This window comes from Tamandua tetradactyla, chromosome 5, assembly GCF_023851605.1.
Source record: "Tamandua tetradactyla isolate mTamTet1 chromosome 5, mTamTet1.pri, whole genome shotgun sequence".
Lineage (NCBI taxonomy): Eukaryota > Metazoa > Chordata > Mammalia > Pilosa > Myrmecophagidae > Tamandua > Tamandua tetradactyla.
The window spans coordinates 95,625,930-95,647,170 of record NC_135331.1 but is presented as its reverse complement, the minus strand read 5'-3'; the positions used below and the strand labels follow the sequence as shown (position 1 = coordinate 95,647,170).

General features: G+C 37.2%; 1 protein-coding gene and 1 non-coding gene across 5 annotated transcripts in view; one reads left to right on the top strand and one right to left on the bottom strand.

The window, feature by feature from the left end:
• The window catches only part of BTBD9 (BTB domain containing 9), a 540,815-nt gene that overhangs the window by 209,110 nt on the left and 310,464 nt on the right, over nucleotides 1-21,241 (top strand). The window lies entirely within an intron of this gene.
• Nucleotides 16,607-16,797, bottom strand: LOC143685407 (U2 spliceosomal RNA). Its single transcript, XR_013176640.1, has one exon. It is a non-coding gene; the product is annotated as a U2 spliceosomal RNA (small nuclear RNA).

Genomic DNA, 21,241 nt, shown 5'->3' with positions numbered 1-21,241 from the left:
CTTTTATAGTTAGGTGATAAAAATTAAAAATTCATGAATTATTGTTATCCAGCTTTTTAAAAAGTCATGACTTTGAAATTAGTAACAAATTCCATTGGTTGACTGCCTGTATGATATTTGAAGGAATGATACTTTTTACTTATTATAAATTTAAAGAAATGATTATTTTTATTTATTATAAATTTACTAGTTATTAGTTTAGGGTGTACCATTGTTCTTATATTACATTAGTAAATTCTTTTTCCTTTCCTCTTTGAAGGAAAAATAAATATGCAATTGCAGCATGCATAATAATGTTCAGAATAATGTTGTTACCAACCTAAAAACAAGCAGTAGTGTGTTGTCAGCTTCCTGCATTGAAGTGGCATAAGTGGCAAATGTTTTTTTTTTTCATTTTTATATCCAACTGTTTGATGATGATTACTACTCTGTTGTCACAGAAAAAATTCAAAGCTTAAATATAAAGAGAAACTCATGTAGAAATCAAATCTTTTACATTTTTTTACTGTATAAGATTTAGGTGCATATCCTTAGAAATGTAGTGTTATAACCAAGAATTTTGTTAACTTAAGTGTTAAAATGTAAGAAACAGATTATCTCACTGAAATATTTATGTTAGCATCAACTCTCTATTCTATTAACTAGACTGTTTTTTTATTTTCTAGTTGATATCTATATCATCCAAAATTAGTCACTAAACTTATCTCCTTCATAAGGTAGTTTGAGATAATCCTCCAAAGAAAATGAAACAAATGAAAGAATACAAAGCTAAAACTCTTTTTAAGGAATTATACAAACCAATTCAAGAAGTAATGGTAAGAAATAAAAAGGCTTTTTAACAAAATCAGAGACTTCATGTTGACCTTTACTTTAAAAGGATTGGTCTTTGCAAATAATTAGACTTGCTAATTAAATGCACATTTGTGCACCGTAAAAGGTGTTCTTTGACCAAAATTACTCAACTTATCTCCTCCATAATTTTAAACATAATTTTCCGTAATTATAAATATGGTTTTCATCAGTCAAGGCATGTTAGTAATAATAGGCTAAGCTATGCTGTAGCAGCAACAAAAACAAAATCTCAGAAATTTGGCATATCAAAAGTCCATTTCTGGTTCATACAACAGGTCTGTGATAGGTTGGGGATTCTGTTTCGCCTGGAGTCTCAGGGCCTTAGGCCAATAGAGGCTCTGCTGTCTTAGAGCTATGCCACCTGAAACATGTGGCATCCTTGGTCAGTGCAACAGGAAAAGTTAGTATTGGGGAATCATGCACTAGCACTAGTATTTAAATTCTTCACAATAAAAGTAATGTGTTCTTTCACTCACAACCCCCTTGGCCAGGACCAATAACATGGCTCTGCCTAATTGCAAGATAGTTGGAAAAGTAGGGGGGTAGCCCATGGACTAAAATTAGAAGAAAAAGAAATTCTCAGAAAAGTTCTGGGTGAAAACTGACTTCTTTAACTTACAAAGAAATGTTTTAATTTGCTGTTTTGAAGTACTCACCTTTTTTTTTTTTTAATTAAAAAAATTTTTTTTATAACAACATATGAACACGAACATTCTTACCACATGGTCAGTCCATTCTTGGTATATTACAATAACTCACATTATCATCACTTAGTTGTATATTCATCACCAGATCACCTCTCAGAACATTTACATCAATCCAGAAAAAGGAATAAAAAGAAAAAAATTCATACATACCATACCCTCTCCCCCTCCCCCTCACCAATCACCAGCATTTCAATCTATGAAATTTATTTTAACATTTGCTCCCCCTATTATTTATTTATTTTTAATCCATATGTTTTACCCATCTGTAGATAAGGTAGATAAAAGGAGCATCAGACACAAAGTTTTTACAGTCACACAGTCACATTGTGAAAACTATATCATTTTACAGTCATCTTCAAGAAACATGTCTACTGGAACACAGTTCTATATTTTCAGCCAGTTCCCTCCAGCCTCTCCATAACATCTTAACTAAAAAGGTGATATATGTATAATTCATGATAATAATCTCCAGGATAAGCTCTTGTTCTGGTTTGCTAGCTGTTGGAATGCAATATACCAGAATCAGAATGGCTTTTAAAAAGGGGAATTTAATAAGTTGCTAGTTTACAGTTCTAAGGCCAAGAAAATGTCCCAATTAAAACAAGTCTAGGGTGGGCCACGGTGGCTCAGCAGGTACGAGTGCTTGCCTGCCATGCCCGAGGACCCGGGTTCAATTCCTGGTGCCTGCCCATGTTAAAAAAAAAAAAACAAGTCTATAGAAATATCCAATCTAAGGCATCCATCCAGAGACAGATACCTTGGTTCAAGAAGGCTGATGAAGTTCAGGGTTTCTTTGTACTCAAGAGTTCAGTTTTCAGCTTCCCTCTCTCCTGTAGCATTTCACATAAGCTGTGAGGAGTAACCAGGCTGCACTTTTGACATTTAATTTGGAGATCTCTTCTGCTAAATATCCAAGTTCATGGCTTTTAAAACCTGCCTTCCAGCCAAAACCACTAGTCAATTTTGCCAGATTATCTGCCATTTTAAAATAAGGACTGCCTTCCTTACAGTTTGCAATAACATGTGCCTCTTTTCTGTCTAAGGGCTCGTCAGAGGTATCTTTAGAGTCCACGCTTCTACCAACAGTCTCTTCAAAGCATTTTAGGCCTTCTCGATCAAGCTCTTCACAACTCCTCCCAAACTTTCCCCTTATCCATTTAAAAAGCCATTCCAACATGCTTGGTATTTGCAGACCACAGCAGCAGCACCCCACTCCTAGTACCAAAATCTGTTCTAATTTACTAGCTGCCGAAATGCAATATACCGGAAACAGAATGGCTTTTCAAAAGGGGAATTTAATAAGTTGCTAGTCAGGTGTGGCCAAGATGGTGGGTTAGCAATGTGCACATTTTAGTTAGTCCTCCAGAACAACTACTGAATAACCAGAAACAGTACAGAACATCTCCCAGAGCCACATCAGTGACCGGACACACAGCATACCCCAGTCGGGACCAGCTGGACTAGGTGCGAGTCTCCCCAGAACCGTGAGTTCCACTAGCCTTGGCAGCTGGCGCCCTTCCCCCACAGATTGCTTCCCAGAGGGGAAAGGAAAGAGACTTTAACAGCAGCAGGGGCTGAGTCCAACCAAACACCAATTGTGGCATTAATTAACAAATTCTGACTACTAAAAATAGGCCCCCAGCTCAGGTGAACCTGGTCAAAGGGGGGGGGGGGGTTGCTCATTGGGCTAACAGAAAAAGAAAAAAAGAAAACAAACAGAGGTTTTTGTGGCTGTGTTTCTACAAAGGCTTGACTGCCTATGGATTCAGCAGCAGGACTTCTCAGGCTGCAACTGCTCCAGGCATAGGCAGAAACAAGCTGTTTCAGGGCTTGTCTCCCGCCTGTGCCTTCCACAGGGGAGGGGTAAAACCCAACTCAGGTGGAATCCCTCACTCAAGGAATACAGACACCAGGGCTTGGTAATTTGAAGCCATTAAAACCAGCCTACAACCTCTCCTCTGTCTCCACCACACCCCCAGCAGGGAGAGTCTTCCCAAGTTAAAGGTGCTGCATCATCTTATGCTGGTGGGACCTGCAGGCAGACAAGCGCCACATACTAGGCAGGATAAGAAAAACAGAGCCCAGAGACTTCACAGGAAAGTCTTTCAACCTGCTGGGTCTCACCCTCAGGGAAAACTGATGCAGGTGACTCCTTCCCCCTAATTGGAGGCCAGTTTAGTCCAGGAAAACCCGGCTGGAGTCTATAATACCTACATAGACCCTCCTAAGGGTGGGGGGAAAAGGTACCATACAAGCAGGGCAAGAAATAAGAAAACAAGAACTGAAAAATTATCCTCTGTTAAACAAAGCCTAAGCTAGAGGTCCAGAAAAAGCTGAACTGAATGTCAAAGAATAGATAGACAACAAATTCATCCACCAAGAAAACCCTAGGTAAGAGAAGTGAAAGCAATCTCCAGAATAAACTAGTTAAGGTAATTAAATGTCTAGATGCCAGCAAAAAAGAACAAATCACACCAGGAATATTGAAGATATGGCCCAGTCAGAGGAACAAACCAATAGTTCAAATGAGATACAGGAGCTGAAACAATTAATTCAGAATATACGAACAGACTTGGAAAACCTCATCAAAAATCAAATCAGTGAATTGAGGGAGGGTATGAAGAAGGCAAGGAATGAACAAAAAGAAGAAATGGAAAGTCTGAAAAAACAAATCACAGAACTTATGGGAATGAAAGGCACAGCAGACGAGATGAAAAAAACAATGGAAACCTACAATGGTAGATTTCGAGAGAGAGAGAATAGGATTAGTGAACTGGAGGACAGAAGATCTGAAATCCAACAAGAAACAGAAACTATATGAGCAGGGACTCAGGGAATTAAATGATAATATGAAGCACACAAATATACGTGTTGTAGGTGTCCTGGAATGAGAAGAGAAGGGAAAAGGAGGAGAAAAACTAATGGAAGAAATTATCACTGAAAATTTCCCAACTCTTGTGAAAGATCTAAAATTACAGATCAAAGAAGTGCAGCATACCGCAAAGAGAATAGATCCAAATAGATGTACTCCAAGACACTTACTAATCAAAATGTCAGAGGTCAGAGAGAAAGGGAGGATCTTGAAAGCAGCAAGAGAAAAGCAATCCATCACATACAAGGGAAACCCAATAAGACTATGTATAGATTTCTCAGCAGAAACCATGGAGGTGAAAAGACAGTGGGATGATATATTTAAATTACTAAAAGAGAAAAACTGCCAACCAAGAATTCTATACCCAGCAAAATTGTCCTTCAAAAATGAGGGAGAAATTAAAACATTTTCAGACAAAAAAAATCACTGGGAGAATTTGTGACCAAGAGACCAGCTCTGCAAGAAATGCTAAAGGGAGCACTAGAGACAGATATGAAAACACAAAAGAAAGAGGTGTGGAGAAGAGTGTAGAAAGAAGGAAAATTAGATAAGACATATAAAATCCAAAAGGCAAAATGGTAGAAGAAAGTACTACCTGTACAGTAATAACACTAAATGTTAATGGATTGAACTCCCCAATCAAAAGACATAGACTGGCAGAATGGATTAAAAAACAGGATCCTTAAACACATCTTAGACCCAAAGATAAACATAGGTTGAAAGTGAAAGGTTGGGAAAAGATATTTCATGCAAATAACAACCAGAAAAGAGGAGGAGTAGCTATACTAATATCCAACAAATTAGACTTCAAATGTAAAACAGTTAAAAGAGACAAGGAAGGATACTATGTACTAATAAAAGGAACAATTCATCATGAAGACGTAACAATCATAAATATTTATGCACTGAACCAGAATGCTCCAAAATACATGAGGCAAACACTGCAAACACTGAAAAGGAAAATAGACACATCTACCATAATAGTTGGAGACTTCAATTCCCCACTCTCATCAATGGACAGAACATCTAAACAGAGGATCAATAAAGAAATAGAGAATTTGAATATTACAATAAATGAGCTAGACTTAACAGACATTTATAGGACATTACACCCCACAACAGCAGGATACACCTTTTTCTCAAGTGCTCATGGATCATTCTCAAAGATAGACCATATGCTGGGTCACAAAGCAAGTCTTAACAAATTTTAAAATATTGAAATCATACAAAACACTTTCTCAGATCATAAAGGAATGAAGTTGGAAATCAATAATAGGCAGAGCGCCAGAAAATTTGCAAATATGTGGAGGCTCAACCACACACTCTTAAACAACCATTGGGTCAAGGAAGAAATTACAGGAGAAATCAGTAAATATCTTGAGGCAAATGAAAATGAAAACATAACATATCAAAACTTATGGGACACAGCAAAGGCAATGCTAAGAGGAAAATTTATTGCCCTAAATACTTATATTAAAAAAGAAGAAAGGGCAAAAATTGAGGAATTAACTGTCCACTTGGAAGAACTGGAGAAAGAACAGCAAACTAACCCCAAAGCAATAAGTTGCTAGTTTACATTTCTAAGGCAGAAAAAATGTCCCAATTGAAGCAAGTCTATAGAAATGTCCAATCAGAGGCATCCAGGGAAAGATACCTTGGTTCAAGAATGCCGATGAAGTTCAGGATCTCTCTTTCAAGTGATAAGGCACATGGTGAACACAGTCAGGGTTTCTCCCTTGGCTGGAAAGGCACATGGTGAGCACAGCGTCATCTGCTAGCTTTCTCTCCTGGCTTCCTATTTCATCAAGCTCCCTGGAATGCGTTTTCCTTCTTCATCTCCAAAGGTCGCTGGCTTGTGGGATCTTCTTCTCGTGGCTATGTCGTTCTACTCTGCTTTCATTCATATGAGAAGGCACATGGCAAATACAGTCAGTGCTTCTCTCTCAGCTGGAAGGGCACATGGCAAACATGACATCATCTGCTAGCGTTCTCTCCTGGCTTCTAGTTTCATGAAGCTCCCCGGGGGGGCATTTTCCTTCTTCATCTCCAAAGGTTGCTGGCTGGTGAACTCTCTGCTTTGTGGTGCTGAGCAGAGAGAGCATTCTCTGCTCTCTCTGAATCTCTTTCTCCAAAATATTTCCTCTTTTATAGGACTCCAATAAACCAATCAAGACCCACCCGAATGGGTGGAGGCATGTCGTCATCACCTAATCCAGTTTAATAACCAGCCACTCTTGACTAAATCACATCATCCAGGGAGATGATCTGATTACAGTTTCAAACATCCAGTATTGAATAGGGATTATTCTACCTTTATGAAATGGAATTTTGATTAAAACATGGCTTTTCTACGGGGCATACTTCCTTTCAAACAGCACGCCTCTCTACTCTGTTTGGAATGAAGAGCTCACCTTTTGTTTGAGATACTAGTTGCCCTTTGTGAACACTGTGAAATCTTGCCTGGAAGCTTCTTGTCTGAGATTACAATATCTTTAGAGTTGCTTATCTTCACTACTTTAGTATGTACTGGACATCTTGTTGTCATCTTCCCTCATACATCCTATCCACATGAATTCTATAGGCTCTTGCTGAGCACTCATTAAGTATCAGGCACCACTTGGACTTATTAGATGTGGATATGAAAAGACATGATCCATGCGCTTGAAGAATTTATAGTCTAGTTGGTGGGGAAAGATATTTGTAAACGGTAATTCAATATAATGTTGAAGTGCTTAAGGGGTTAATTATGAACCACCTACTTTTCTCTACCTGAACTCTCCTTTCTCATCTCTGTATATGCTTCTAGCTCTCAAATTTCTCTCTCTTTCAAGTCTTTCCAGCTGCTTGAAATCTCTTCTCAAATGTCTCATAGGTATCTCAATCTTTTTTTTTGGGGGGGGCAACTTATAAACTAAAAGACAAATTATCTTAATTCCAGACACCATTCACCCACCCCTCTCCCCAGCCCATGCACAATATTCCCTTTGTCTATTTCTCATTGTAATGGTGGCTAGATGGAAGGCATCTGAAATAATAATTTTGATTGAGAAAGCATCACTCCTAATCTTTTCTTCAAGGATAAACTGTCTTGTAATATCTTTTTTTTTGCATTTTTTTAATTAATTAAAAAAATTAACTAACACAACATCTAGAAATTATTCCATTCTACATATACAATCAGTAATTCTTAATATCATCACATAGATGTATATTCATCATTTCTTAGTACATTTGTATCGATTCAAAAAGAGAAATAGAAAGGTATCTCAATCTTAGCATATTCAAATGGAACTCTTGATTTTCACTCTTCCAGTCTGTTCTTCTCTATCCCAGAAAATGACCCTATTATCTACCCCATTTTCTTGGACCCTAAACCTAGGAGTGAGTCATCCTGTCTCCCCTTTTTCTTATTCTCCCCATTTCAGCTCATCAGAGTCCTATTGGATCTAACTCTAAAGTACATCTTGAATCCATCCAGTGTAGATAATTTGCACTGCCACCACTCATTGTTTGTTGTCCGGGCTATAGTAGTCTCCTAACTGTTATTCTTGCTTGCCTCTCCAAATAATTCTTCTTGTGGAACCAGGCAAATGTTAAAGATGAATGAGTTACTCTCCTTCCTTAAAACTCATCAATGGCATCTCACTTCCAAACTCCTCAAAGGACTGTAAAACTTTACGTGATTTGGTCTGTGCCTCTGCTTCTTCATCCTTCTCTCATACCTCTCCATCTGCCTTGCTCACTAAGTTCCAACCACAATCACCTACCTTATCTTCTCTGAAGCTCTCATTAGGGATATCGAATTAAAAATATGATGAGATATCAAAAACCACAATGAGATACCACTACACACTAGAATGGCTAAAAATGAATTAATAAAACAAAAACAAAGCTGATAATACCAAGTGCTATTGAGAATCTGGAGCATCTGGAATTCTTATATATTACTGTTAGGAATGCAAAATGGTGTAGCCACTTTGAAGAATACATTCTTGTATTTTCATGTAAATATACACTTACCTTCTTCTAGGTATTTACTTTAGAGAAATGAAAACTTATGTTTACACGAAATTTGAATAAGATTGTTTATAGCAATATTATTAATAGTTGACAAAAACTGTGCTCCTTCCATTGGCGAATGGATAAGAAAACTGTGGCATATCTGTATTACGGAGTACTACTTGGCAGTAAAATGGCAGTAAAACGGAATTAGCCACAGCATGGATGAATTTCAAATGTATTATGTTAAGTGAAAGAAGCAAGTTTCAAAAAGCTATATGATTGGATTTGTTTGTCATTCTATATAAGAGCAAAACTATAGCAATGAAAAATAGATCAGTAGTTGCCAAAAGTTAGCCCCGGGGAGAAGATTTAACCACATTCAGTATAAGGACATGTTTTGGGATGATGAAACTGTTCTGTGAATGAGTGCATTTGCCAGTCATAAAGCTGTGTACCAAACAGAATAAATTTTGCTGTATGTAAACTTTTAAAATAGACATAAAATGAAAAAGATCTTGGGCACTGTTTTGTAAGTATTAGGTAAATCTGATTTTGCTTTTTGTTTCATCATATACTGCTTTCCTATTAGCAATGTATGAGAATTCCAGATACTCCAGATCTGGTTGTTGTGCTACCGGGCCAGTGAAATTCAGTTTTTATTCTTCTTCCCAGAAAAGAAATATCTGGTACAGGAAGTGTTGGTTTCCCTTGGACAGCCCAGATGACAGTGGCATTTCTTATGCTGATAACGCTATATTGACTCTCCTTATTTTTAGAATTAGCTTTTGCTAAATGAATGTGGTTTTATTTTCTTATCATGAACTTGCTTTTTTTTTTCATTGGCCGTCACCAGGAATCAAACCCAGGTCTCCGACATGGCAGAGAAGAATTCTGCCACTGAGCCACCGTCACAAAAACACCCTGAACTTTCACTTTTATTACCAGTATTTAATTTTATAGTAACGATGCTGTTTAAAATGTACTTGTGAAAAAAATATTTTTTTAAACTTTCCCATTCTCAAGATGTGAGCTTTGAACTCTTTAACCTCAAAAATAGACTGATCAGGGCAACGGTGACTCAGTGGCAGAGTTCTCTCCTGCCATGCTGGAGACCTGGGTTTGGTTCCTGGTTGCCTGCCCATATAAAAATTAAATTAAATTAAATTTAAAAAAATAGACAAATCAGGTATATTAGAAAGTGTTTTCCACTGCTTTTTAATACTTTGTGCTCATCTCCAATAACATAGTTATGTCCACCAGAGGACATGAACAGTGAATTAACATTTCTCAGGCAATGGTTTTTTTTTTTTTTTTTTTTAATTCATGGGCAGGCACGGGGAATCGAACCCTGGTCCTCGGGCATGGCAGGCAAGCACTCTTACCTGCTGAGCCACCGTGGCCCGCCCTCAGGCAATGTTTTGTATTCTGACTTCATTATATTTTATCGAATCCATTGTGCAAGTATTAGGTTAATTATTTGAAACCCAGACCTGCTTGCTTGAAGAATTTTCATTTTGAAGTCTATCAGAGTCATTATTCACTACACCTTTTGATCTCCTTTGAAAAACTTCCCAGCATTTATTTTTCTGTTGTCTCCCTTAACAAAAGGAAACCATTTTTTGTCCTGCCAATATGTGACCTGTTGTGTATAGCTTGTTCTATGCATGTATAGAATACAAGGTTGAATTTGGAATGTATCCTAAATATTCCTGCACTGTTTGAAACTCATCCCATTTTCTGATGTGTTCTCCTTCCAAAAAGCAACTTGCTTTATTTATGTAGCACTTACTGCTGTTGTAGCATTTTAATCCCCTCTCTCGTCTTCTCTCTCCATTTGGAATGATATGCAATATGCAGGGGACATTTAATGTTCCAGTAGATTTCATAAGACAATGTTCAAGAGGTAAGTAGGGAACATTCTTTATACAGAATCTATCCAGTTAACAGGCTATCCTCAATCATAGGGGTGGTACTATAGCTACATCCTCATCTACCTCATAACATTTCTTTTAAAACTTGTCATTTAAAAACGATAAAACCAAATATTTAAAAGCACTCTGGATGTTTACTTTGCTGAGCCTTACTGTTGATTTTGTTGCTTTATGGAATGCTGTAGAGGAGTCCATTGTTAATCATGTCCTAACCCTATAAAATATGTAACAAGCTGCTGAACAGAATGATAACAGCAGACAGAGAACAGAGTTTCATTGGAATTCATGCAAATGTAGAGGTTTCCCAGAAAGCCATTTTTAAAGTATGAGCCTCATTTTGAAAATAAAACAAAGAATAACGCCTTGGAGTAGAAATCTGTAATGAAACCCATAATAGCTGAAAGAGTACAATAAATTCCGCAAGGGGAGCTTTCCATATTCTGTTCTTTTTCAAATTCTAATACTAAGCTGTATTAGTAGTCAGTATAAAATAATGAGACATGAAGCCCTGCTGGTGTAAATCTATTACTCATCTATTATTTTGCATAAATTTTCACTCAAATGATTGTCTGTGGTCTTCTTGTGCAGGACTTGTTATATGCTTTCCAGCTAAATAGATGAGACCTATTAACCATCTCCTTTGAATAAATAGTTTTGGAATTTGCAGGCATTGCAGTTTTTATAAATTGGAAAAAAAAAAAAAAGATAGCATGCAAGGAACATGAGTATTTCCTCCAATCAGAGATTATTATTCTGTGACTTAAAGTCCTTTTAATCAGTTTTAGTGTCATTTTAAGGAAAGGCAGAAAGGCATTATTTTAAGATAAGTGGTTACCTCCCTACATTTCAGTCACAAAGTTGTTTTACTTTAAATAATTATAACAAGAAATTTATCATTTCCTCCCCCAGTAATTCTGATCTTGTCCTTGTCTTTTGTATTTCAGTTTATGTCACCCTTTCTGTTTTCTCTTGGTTACATAGGTTTATAATTTATGCCAAATTTGATTCTTTTTCTGCTATTCATATATTTAAGCAGTTGCCAAGTTCTTTTGATTCATCTTTTAAAATTTATCTTATATCCATCTCTTTTTCCATTCCCATTGCCAGCAACCTAGACCTGGCCATTATGGCTGAAGGCCTAAATTATTACCTCTCTGGCTTCCCAACCTCCGTATGATTCCTTTCCATTCCCGCCTGCATGCCACCACCTAATTTATCTTACTAAAATACAACTTTTCTTAAACTTTACCAATTTGAAAATTTGGAAGTAATTGCAGTAATAACTGAAGCTATTAGTGTTATTAAGAGACTTAGTGCAAGTAGTATATTGGCTTTGGAACCAAATACACATGGATTGGAATCCCAGATTAATCCTTTAGTAGAGATATGACTTTAGGGGAGTGAGTTACTTTACCTTTTTGAATCTCAGGTTCTTTATCTGTTGTGAGGATTAACCACCAAATCTAAAATCTGTACATCAGTGGGCTTATTATTATTATCCATAGGACAAAATGGAGAAAGGGAACAGAGTAGAGGATAGAACCAAGGGCAGTGCTCCCAATTAGAAAGCATAAGAGTCTTAAGAGAGCCTTGTTACATTGGCACATGCTTTTAAGAGAATGAGGACTTTATAGCATTTGTTTTTCCCATAATATTTATACTTTATATCTAGATTCTGTCTCTTCAAATGGACAAGTTTTTGAATATAGGAACTAGACTTCTTTGCAAATCCAAGGATGATTAGGAATTAAATGCTGATTTTCCAGATTATAGTGTCATAAAAGAGCAGTAGATGCCAGATGTGAATGAAAAAGAAGGATGGATGTAAGAGAAATTATCAAGGATGAATTAAGAGAATCTGGCAACAAATATTAGGAGTAGAGTCAATTATGACAGAAGAATGGAGGCTGTTCTAGTTTGCTAGCTACCGGAATGCAGTATACCAGAAACAGAATGGCTTTTAAAAGGGGGAATTTAATAAGTTGCTAGTTTACAGTTCTGAGGCCAAGAAAAATGTCCCAATTAAAATAAGTGTATAGAAATGTCCAATCAAAGGCATCCAGGGAAACATACCTTGGTTCAAGAAGGCCGATGAAGTTCAGGGTTTCTCTCTCAAATGGAAGAGCACATGGCATACACAGCCAGAGTTTTTCTCTCATTTGGAAAGGCACATGGTGAACACGGTCAGGGTTCCTCTCTCATCTGGAAGGGCACATGGCGAACATGGCGTCATCTGCTAACTGCTTTTTCTGGCTTCCTGTTTCATGAAGCTCCCCAGGAGGCATTTTTCTTCTTCATCTCTAAATGTCACTGACTGGTGGACACTGCTTCTCATGGCTGTGTCATTCTGCTCTGCTCTCTCTAAATCTCTCTCCAAAATGTTTCCTCTTTTATAAGATTCCAGTAAACTAATTAGGACCCACCCAAATGGAGGAATGGAGGAATGGCTCCAGCCAACCCAGCTTAACAGCCACTCTTGATTAAATCACATCTCCGGAGAGATGATCTAATTACAGTTTCAAACATACAATACTGAATAGGGATTAGAAGAAATGGCTGCCTTTACAAAATGGGTTTAAGATTAAAACATGGCTTTTCTAGGGTACATATGTCATTTCAAACCAGCACAGAGGCAGAGAGTGGTAGATCTTTTATCCAATAAATTTAAGGTGAAAAGAAGGAATAAAATGGGGCAAATAGATGTGGGAATCAACAGGGATAAGAGGAGGCTTTTTTTTTTTTTTTACCACAGGATGGAGACATACAATATTTAACAGAGGCAAAGGAACCAGTATTGAGGATTAGTGTGAAAAAGAGGACCGCTGTGAGTGGTAAGGAGTAATGATACCGTTTTAGTCTTATATGGCACTTGGGCTGCCTTCGGCACTGTTATCTGCATCTATCACCATCCCATGTACTATAGAAGAAATGGAGCTGCTATTCATTTGCCTCTTTCTTTAGCTCTTGATCATTGTAATCTTTGAGGAATCTGGTTTAAACTGCCATTTGCAGAACATTTGATTTTATTCAAAGCTAAATCTTACAGAACTTAATTATTTTGTTTGAGCTTAAGTCTGCATCGTATTAATTTAGTATTTACCTATCAATTTAAAAAATAATTACATTCTCCAAAGTTTGGGATTATATATTGAATTGAATTACCTTTGCTTTAGTTTCCCCTCTTTCCAGCAATTTAACAATGCTTATATCTTTTTTTATTTACTGCTTATTTTTTAAGGAGTTCTGGTACAGAAATTCAGGATGAACACGAGCACTTTCCTCAAGTTGGTCACAACAATGCTGCTAAGTGGTGGGGCTATAGTGAGGGGTTTTATAGAGTATAGTTAGAGCAAAGAGGAATATTAGGGAAAGATGTGTATCACAGAGGATGAGACATTTATCCTGGATCTTGAAGGAGACATGGGCATTTTCCAGATAAAGGAAATAGATAGGGCATTCTAAGCAAAAATAAGGACATGGAAAGAGCTATTTCTATATATTTATATGAATATAATGTATTAAACACACAGTAGAATGACCCAAATGTTTTGAAAACGTGGAAAAAGAAATGATTAAATTTTTTTTGGAAGGGAAGGTGTCTTCAGAAAGGTTTCAAAAGTTAGAATTTGAATGTGGTCCTCTTATTATTATATATATTAGGGCTCAATATTCATACAAGAATTTGTGCTTCATAAAAAATATTGTAAAGAATTTCCCACCTACAATGGGGAAAGTGAGATTTAAAGAGGTTAAGCTAGTACGCAGCTGCAGACTAGCCCAAGTTTTCTGTCTCATGATCACTTTTTTTCCCAGTTGCTGTTATTATTATCAAAGTCACCAATCCTTCTAGAAAAGCCAGAATCAGGACATTGTCTATACCCTACTTCATTGCAAGAAAATGAAAATATCTCCAATGATCAATGTGAACAAATTGTCATTTTAGAGTTAACAAGTAGAATCTTCCAACTGGAAATTCCATAGCCTTTCTTCCCCATAGCAGAGCCTTGATGATAGGGGTAGAGCTCCTTCCATCTCTAATATTTTATGATTCTGTGGTGCCTCAGGTCCCTTCACTCACCCCCTTTCTTGGTGGTGTGAGACTCTCGAATTCATTTAGTTCCCAGTTTAGCCCTCTATCTCATATTTGCCTCCCACTGTGCCAGCTCAGAATTCTGGAACATGGGGCTTCATGCAGAACATTTTTGATGTGTGCATTTAAGGTTAGTGGGAGTTAGAAGAAGTGATGGTGGACATTCAATTATTTTTAGTCTGGAAAAATGCCTTATTGCCTGAAAACTCAGGAAGAAAATAGCCATTACTCAAATACTTTAATTCAAGGCTTATCAGACCTTCTAGTTTAGTTAAGCACTATGTTAGGATCACAATGATTAAAGATGAGCACCTGCCAAGTAAGGGTACAATCTGGTGAGATCACAAAATATCCACAGTAAAAGACATTCAACAATTATTTGTTGAATTTCTAATACAGTGTGTGCAAACATCTGTGCTAAGCATAAAGGATAAGGTAGGACATGGGCACAGACCCTCCCCTCAAACTGTTTAGAGTATACAGGTAGATATTATTATCTTCGTTTTGTAGTAACAAGTTCCACTGGTGTAGTACAAAGTAGCCAAACAGAGGTGACCACACGTGGTTAGAAAATCAGGAAAGACCTCATTTATCATTGATTCTAACTGGGTTCTGAAGGGGTAGATAGACCTTCAATAGGCAAAGAAAAAGAATTAGTGAAATTTGACTGTGAATGGTCTCTGACAGAGGCAACAAAAAATAAGGAAACTTTTGGATAGCCTAAGTGACATTAGAGAATGAGTAGAAATGAAACTTCAAAGGCTACCTAGTCTAGTTCTAAATCTCGAGTTAATATTAGAATCACTGGATTTTGAATAAGCACCTCCAAATAGTTCTAATTCAGTTTGTATTTGATCTAGACTTAGAGAAACATTGACTTGGTCCAAAACATTCGATATCTAAACCCCTTTCTAAGCATCTCTGGTAAATGGTTGTCTACCCTTTGCTCTATCTTCGGAGGCAGTTTTCTGTCTTTGATTAGCCTTGCTGCTTAGAAATTTTTTCTTTTTTACTGAGCTGAATGAAATTCTTCTGTCTATCCTGTCCATTAATTTGCCTCCCCCCTTGAGGTTTCAATGATAGGACTTTTCCCATGTGACAGCCCTTCAGTTATTAGAATGCCTGTCCTGTAGGCTGAACACATGAAGGTCCTCATTTGGATTGGTTTTGGGTTCTTTACCTGTCCTAGATACTAGCCTCTGAATGCAGTCCAGTTTTTTCTGTGACCTTTGTAAAGTATAACTTCCAGAACCAAACACTACAAGTACATGGTATCTGAATTGTGAGTGAATTGTACCAAGATGGGCCATGTCATTTTACCAATTATTTCCTTATATGGTCTTTATATTATAGTGGAAACATGGGAACAAAGGGTTGATTAGAATAAACTTTATTATGAGATTATATGTGACCGAGAAGAGAAAGGCACAGTAGCTGGCTTGTGGTGTGCTTGAGTTATCAGCCATTAAATTGGGGGATAGATTAGAACGAAATAGAATACTGTACTTGTCCTACATTCTTCTCTGTTAGTGCTTTCTTGCTCCCCTCCCCTGCTCTCTCTTCCTTTTCTTTACTTATGTATTAAGAATTTTACATGCTTCAAGTTAAAAAAAAAAAAAGCACTTATCTGTGCTTTTGTCTCATTCTTGATCATTTAAGGGGGCTGAAACAATACATTCCTGGAGAATTTTGGTGTTGGAGGGGGAACTTCCACAGGCAGGTAGGGCAAAGTTTCCGTTCCTTTTCCCATTTCTATCCCTTGACACATAGTAATTTTTATTGGAAGTTCTTAGGCTTGGGCTCTGAGGTTAAGTTAACCAAAACTGCAGTAGAATAAGATGAATTTAAATTATCAATTGCTTTTGTGGAGAGTTATGTAACTGCAGGTCTCTAGGTCAGTTTTTTTTTTTTTTTTTTTTACTACCTAGCATTTATTTACCACTTGCGCGAAACTTGGGTTAGCCATCGCCACAAATAAAGGACGTGACAGTAGAAAGGAAAGAAGGAAAGAAAGACGAAGAAGAAACGAGTGTACAAGCAGCTCAGGGGGAAAAACAGGAAGAGAGCTATAGATATCCTGTCTGGTAAAGAAAAGAAGCAAAGCAGAAGAGCAAGTTAAAAATCAAGTCTGTCAGTTCACACCGCAATGAGAAGGGAGTGCACCGTTCCTGGAAGTACCGCAATACCAGGTCGATGCGTGGAGTGGACGGAGCAAGCTCCTATTCCATCTCCCTGCTCCAAAAATCCATTTAATATATTGTCCTCGGATAGAGGACGTATCAGATATTAAACTGATAAGAACAGATACTACACTTGATCTTAACCAAAAGGCCAAGAAACGATCTAGGTCAGTTTTAAAGATATTGAACCAGGACCTAAGAATTTTCCTGCAGGCTCCACTCCTCCTATGGCTAGTTTTAACTCAATTTTTGCATCCTGCCAACTTATTTGACTTGACTCTCAGAAAAACTGAAATTTCAGTTGTTTCAAGATAGGATGCTTTTCCAACGTGAGTGTTAAACCATGCCATATATCCTTCCTCCAAAAAAGGGACCAATGGTTAGGGAAAAGGAAGGGGAGAAATGCTGTGTTTTCTTTTCTGCCTCTTTTCCTAAGGCAGCTCTATAATAATTTTTCTTGTTTTGTAATCTTAATTACTCAGAAAAGATGTTTGATAATTAACTCTTTCGTGTCAAAGTTCAGTATGATTGGACAAAGTCTGTACTCCAGTATCCTTAGATTTTTGTACTTCTTGCTCTTAGCAACATGCTAAATTTATGTCTTGTTTCTTCTTCCATTGGTGTTTTACGTCTAGAATAAGGATACCATTCAGCTTTACATGAGCTCAGTCAGTTTCCAAATATTACTAACATTTAAGATTCTTTTATATTTTGTGGAATAAGATTTGCTAGATCTTTTGTTTGTTGCTTATTATGTGGGGGATTGACAAATCCCTTGAGCCTCTTCCTATCTCTCTGATCCCAAAATTGACAGCTAAATTATAAGAAATTACTATATACACTGACCCAAATTCTTTATCTTTAGTTGATAGTTTCTACTACTTCTATGGATGTTGAGAAAATGCCAGATTTTCCTGATTCTTCATTCTGCTGCAGTATTTTGTCTCAGTAACAGTCAACTTTTACAGAACTTAATATTTTTTCATTTACTTAAAAAAAAACAACTATAGTTAAAGTACCATTGGCAAAAACCCAAGGAATAACGGGTCTTTTGATGAGTTGCAAGATTGCTCTTTATAAAGAAGAAAAATATGAATTACGTGGGGACGAGTTATTGTTGACTTTTTTTTAAACCAAGGAGTTTTTGAGGGTCATTCTGGCTTTCTAATTAGCCAGGTGCATAGGAATTGTGACTGCCCTGGTTGAATTTGTCAAGATTTGTGTGCAGAGTTTGACTTTAGGATTTTGCCAAATGTGTTGGAGAGATTAATTCTGTTCTACATAGCTGTTTAGTATAGTTCATGAGCAGTTGCTTCAGTGTCAAACAAACCTAACTTCAAGTTCAGCTGTATGCCCTTGGGTAAGATACTTGTCTAAGTCTCAATTTCCTTATCTATAAAATGTAGTTAATATCAGGCTTTACCTCATAGAATTATTGCCAGAACTAAATGAAATTCTAACTTTGAAGACTTACTCGGTGTCTGGCATAAAGTTAGCATTCAGGTTTCAGTGGTGAACAAGATGATTCCATGAAAACATAAGTCTACTAACAGTCTATGGTAGAAACAGACATTAAATAAAACCTTATAAAAATATTTAATTATGACTACCTATGCTACATAAGAAAAGTACAGGGTCCATTTAAAGAGATGGGATTTCCCTGTTGTCAGTCCATTTTGATGGTTTATATTGCCTGAGTGTGCTTTGCCTTCAGCTAAAAAAATACTTTTCTGCTAGAAATGAGACGAGCTCACAGTTATCTGAGCCATGTGAGTTGATCCCTCACCGTTCTTACTTTTTGTTTCATTCTAATGTACTTTACCCTTGGGTTCAATGACAACTTTCCTGTGAGAACTAGGAAAGCTTTTTGGGGGGTGTAGGGGCAGGTAGGGTTTGGAATTGCATTATAGGCATTTAAGATATTCTTTCGAGTACCTTCTAGAACTGAGTTTTTTCCTTTTTTTTTCCCTTCTCCTCAGCAGTGCTTGGTACGTTGTACCTTATAGGCTCTCAAGCAAGAGATAGGCACAAGATTTCTTGTCCCTCCCGCCTTACCCATCTTTCCAAATGATAGCAGTATTGATAAAACTGTCTTTTGGAATTGTAAATTTCATATGTTCATTTTAAGATCTACTGATATTTTTTATTTCAACATGTCATTCAGGCATTTTCTTTTTCTATTCAAGTGTCTGAATTAATGAACAAACGATGGTCCTACAGATATCCCAAGAAGAGGGTTTTTAAAATTGTTTATTTTAAGATTGCTTTCCACAAAAAGACAGTAGAATCTCCAATGTGCTCTGAATTTATGATACTAAAAAGTAATCAAATGCTACTAGGAAGAATGACTTAAAAGTGTCTAGCTGGATTTTTACATTACGTTTTTACCTACTGATTGGGCAGTATCTTTCCCAGTAGACTTTCACTTCATCCAGCCATCTCTTGGAATCTTCAGCTTGACTTCTGGTCAAGTATGGGAATAGTTTACATAAAAGGATTTAGGATGAAGAGTCCTATCCAAGTTTCTTCTCCTGTGGATCATTTGAGAAAATAATATCCTGCAGATATGATATCAGTCAGGATAGGCTAGGTTATATTATAGCAACAGATAACTCCAAAATCTTAGTGACTTGTTTCATGTTCATACAACATGTTCAGTGAGAGTTGGTGTATTAGTTAGGGTTCTCTAGAGAAACAGAATCAGCAGGAAATATCTGTAGATATAAAATTTATAAAAGTTTCTCACTTAACTGTGGGGATGTAGTGTCCAAAATCCATAGAGCAGGCTGTGAAGCTGACGACTCCGATGAAAGTTCTGGATGAATTCCACAGGAGAAGCTTGCTGCCCAAAGCAGGAAGAGAGACTGTCTCTTCTGAATCCTCCTCAAAAACCATCCAGGATTAGATTAAGTCACTCATTGCAGAAGGTTCTCCCCTTGGCTGATTACAAATGCATCAGCTATAGATGCAGCTGTTGTGATCATGATTTAATTCTATGAAATGTCTTCATAGCAACAGTCAGACCAGCACTTGTCCAACCAGCCAAACGGGTACCACCACCTGGCCAAGTTGACATATGAACCTGACCATGACATTTGGCAAGGGGCTTTGCTTATTATAGTTCCTCAGGGCCCTTGCTGATGGAGGCTCCACCTTCTCTGTTTGTGCTTCCGTAATCACAGAGGCAGGGAAACTGTTTTAGAGGGTCTCACTCCAGCAATTAAGTATTCCAATCCATACATGATTCATGTTATTTCTACTCACAACTCACAAGGCTCCACCCAGTCACAACAGGAATAGGAAACTCAGTCTTTTGTGTGTTCAAAGGGAGAGGACAACTGTATATAGATATCGGTGAGTAGAAATAATGACTACAATTATGGATAATTGATGAGTCTTCATTTAGTCATTGAAAAGTTTGTGTGATTAACTTCTTAGCATTGTATTTGACAAGTCAGACTTTCTATAAAGCTGTTTTAACATTTGTATTATGGCATACAGATAATATAAAATTTAGTAATAATACCAATATCTAGTATCAACATGTCAACTCTGTGTGTACATATGTTATATTTTACAAAAAAAACAAACATAAGGAGGTCAAGCTGGAAAGACAGAATCATCCTGATTTCAGTTCTGTTTATACAGAATTTTATGTATTTTAATTAATATAACCCTTACAACAGTCCTATGAAGAAGGTACTGTTTTTATCCCATTTTATAGATGAGGATTCTGAAGCAGAGAAAGGTTAATTAAGAAACCCAGTGTCACATGACTAATAAGTAACAAAGCCAGAACTTAAACTCAGATAGTCTGACTTAGTCCAAGCTCTTCTAGTCCTTAACCATATGGCACTCCAGGGTTTTTACAGAACATTTTCCTCAGACACTTGATTTCTTAAATAATTATTCAAATATGCCATGAGTGAGACTCCTAGGATTAGAAGGGGGGAATTGAGCTTTTGGGCAGGGGGTAAACTGGATGACCAAGAAATTTCCTTTCAACCATATGATTCTGTGATGATCCTGGGGGAAGTAAATCTGGGGATTTACTGTAGTCAGTAAGCGAGTCATAGTCCATCCTGTCATGAAGCTTTTAGATACTGTGAAGTAGAAGGTCATTGAGGAAAAACACAAAAAGTCCAAAGGAAGCATATAGCCAGGGGATTTAACCTGTACTAGAAGGTCAGCAAAGGCTCTTTGAGAGAGCGGCACTGGAGCTGAGACAGACAAGACCAAGAGAAAGGCATGGCGGATGCAAGGCAGAGCATGTGCATAGAAGACCCAGAGCCGAGTGAGCGGGTGGCCATGTGAGGAACTGGAAGAAGTCTGGTATGAGGAGAGAACAGAGACCAGAGGCAGAAATGGATTAAGCCACATGGAGAAAGACCATAGAAACAGGAAACTGTTAAGCAGGGGAATGATAAAAGCAGACTTGTATGTTTGAAAGAACATTCTTGGCAAGATATGGAATGGATTAGAAGGAAACAGGAGTGGATCAGGAAGACTTATAAGGAGACTGTTCTAGTAGTACTGGAAAGAGATGCTAGTTAGGGGAAGAGGGTAGTGACGGCAGCGATGGGAAATGTAAACAGATTTGAGAGATT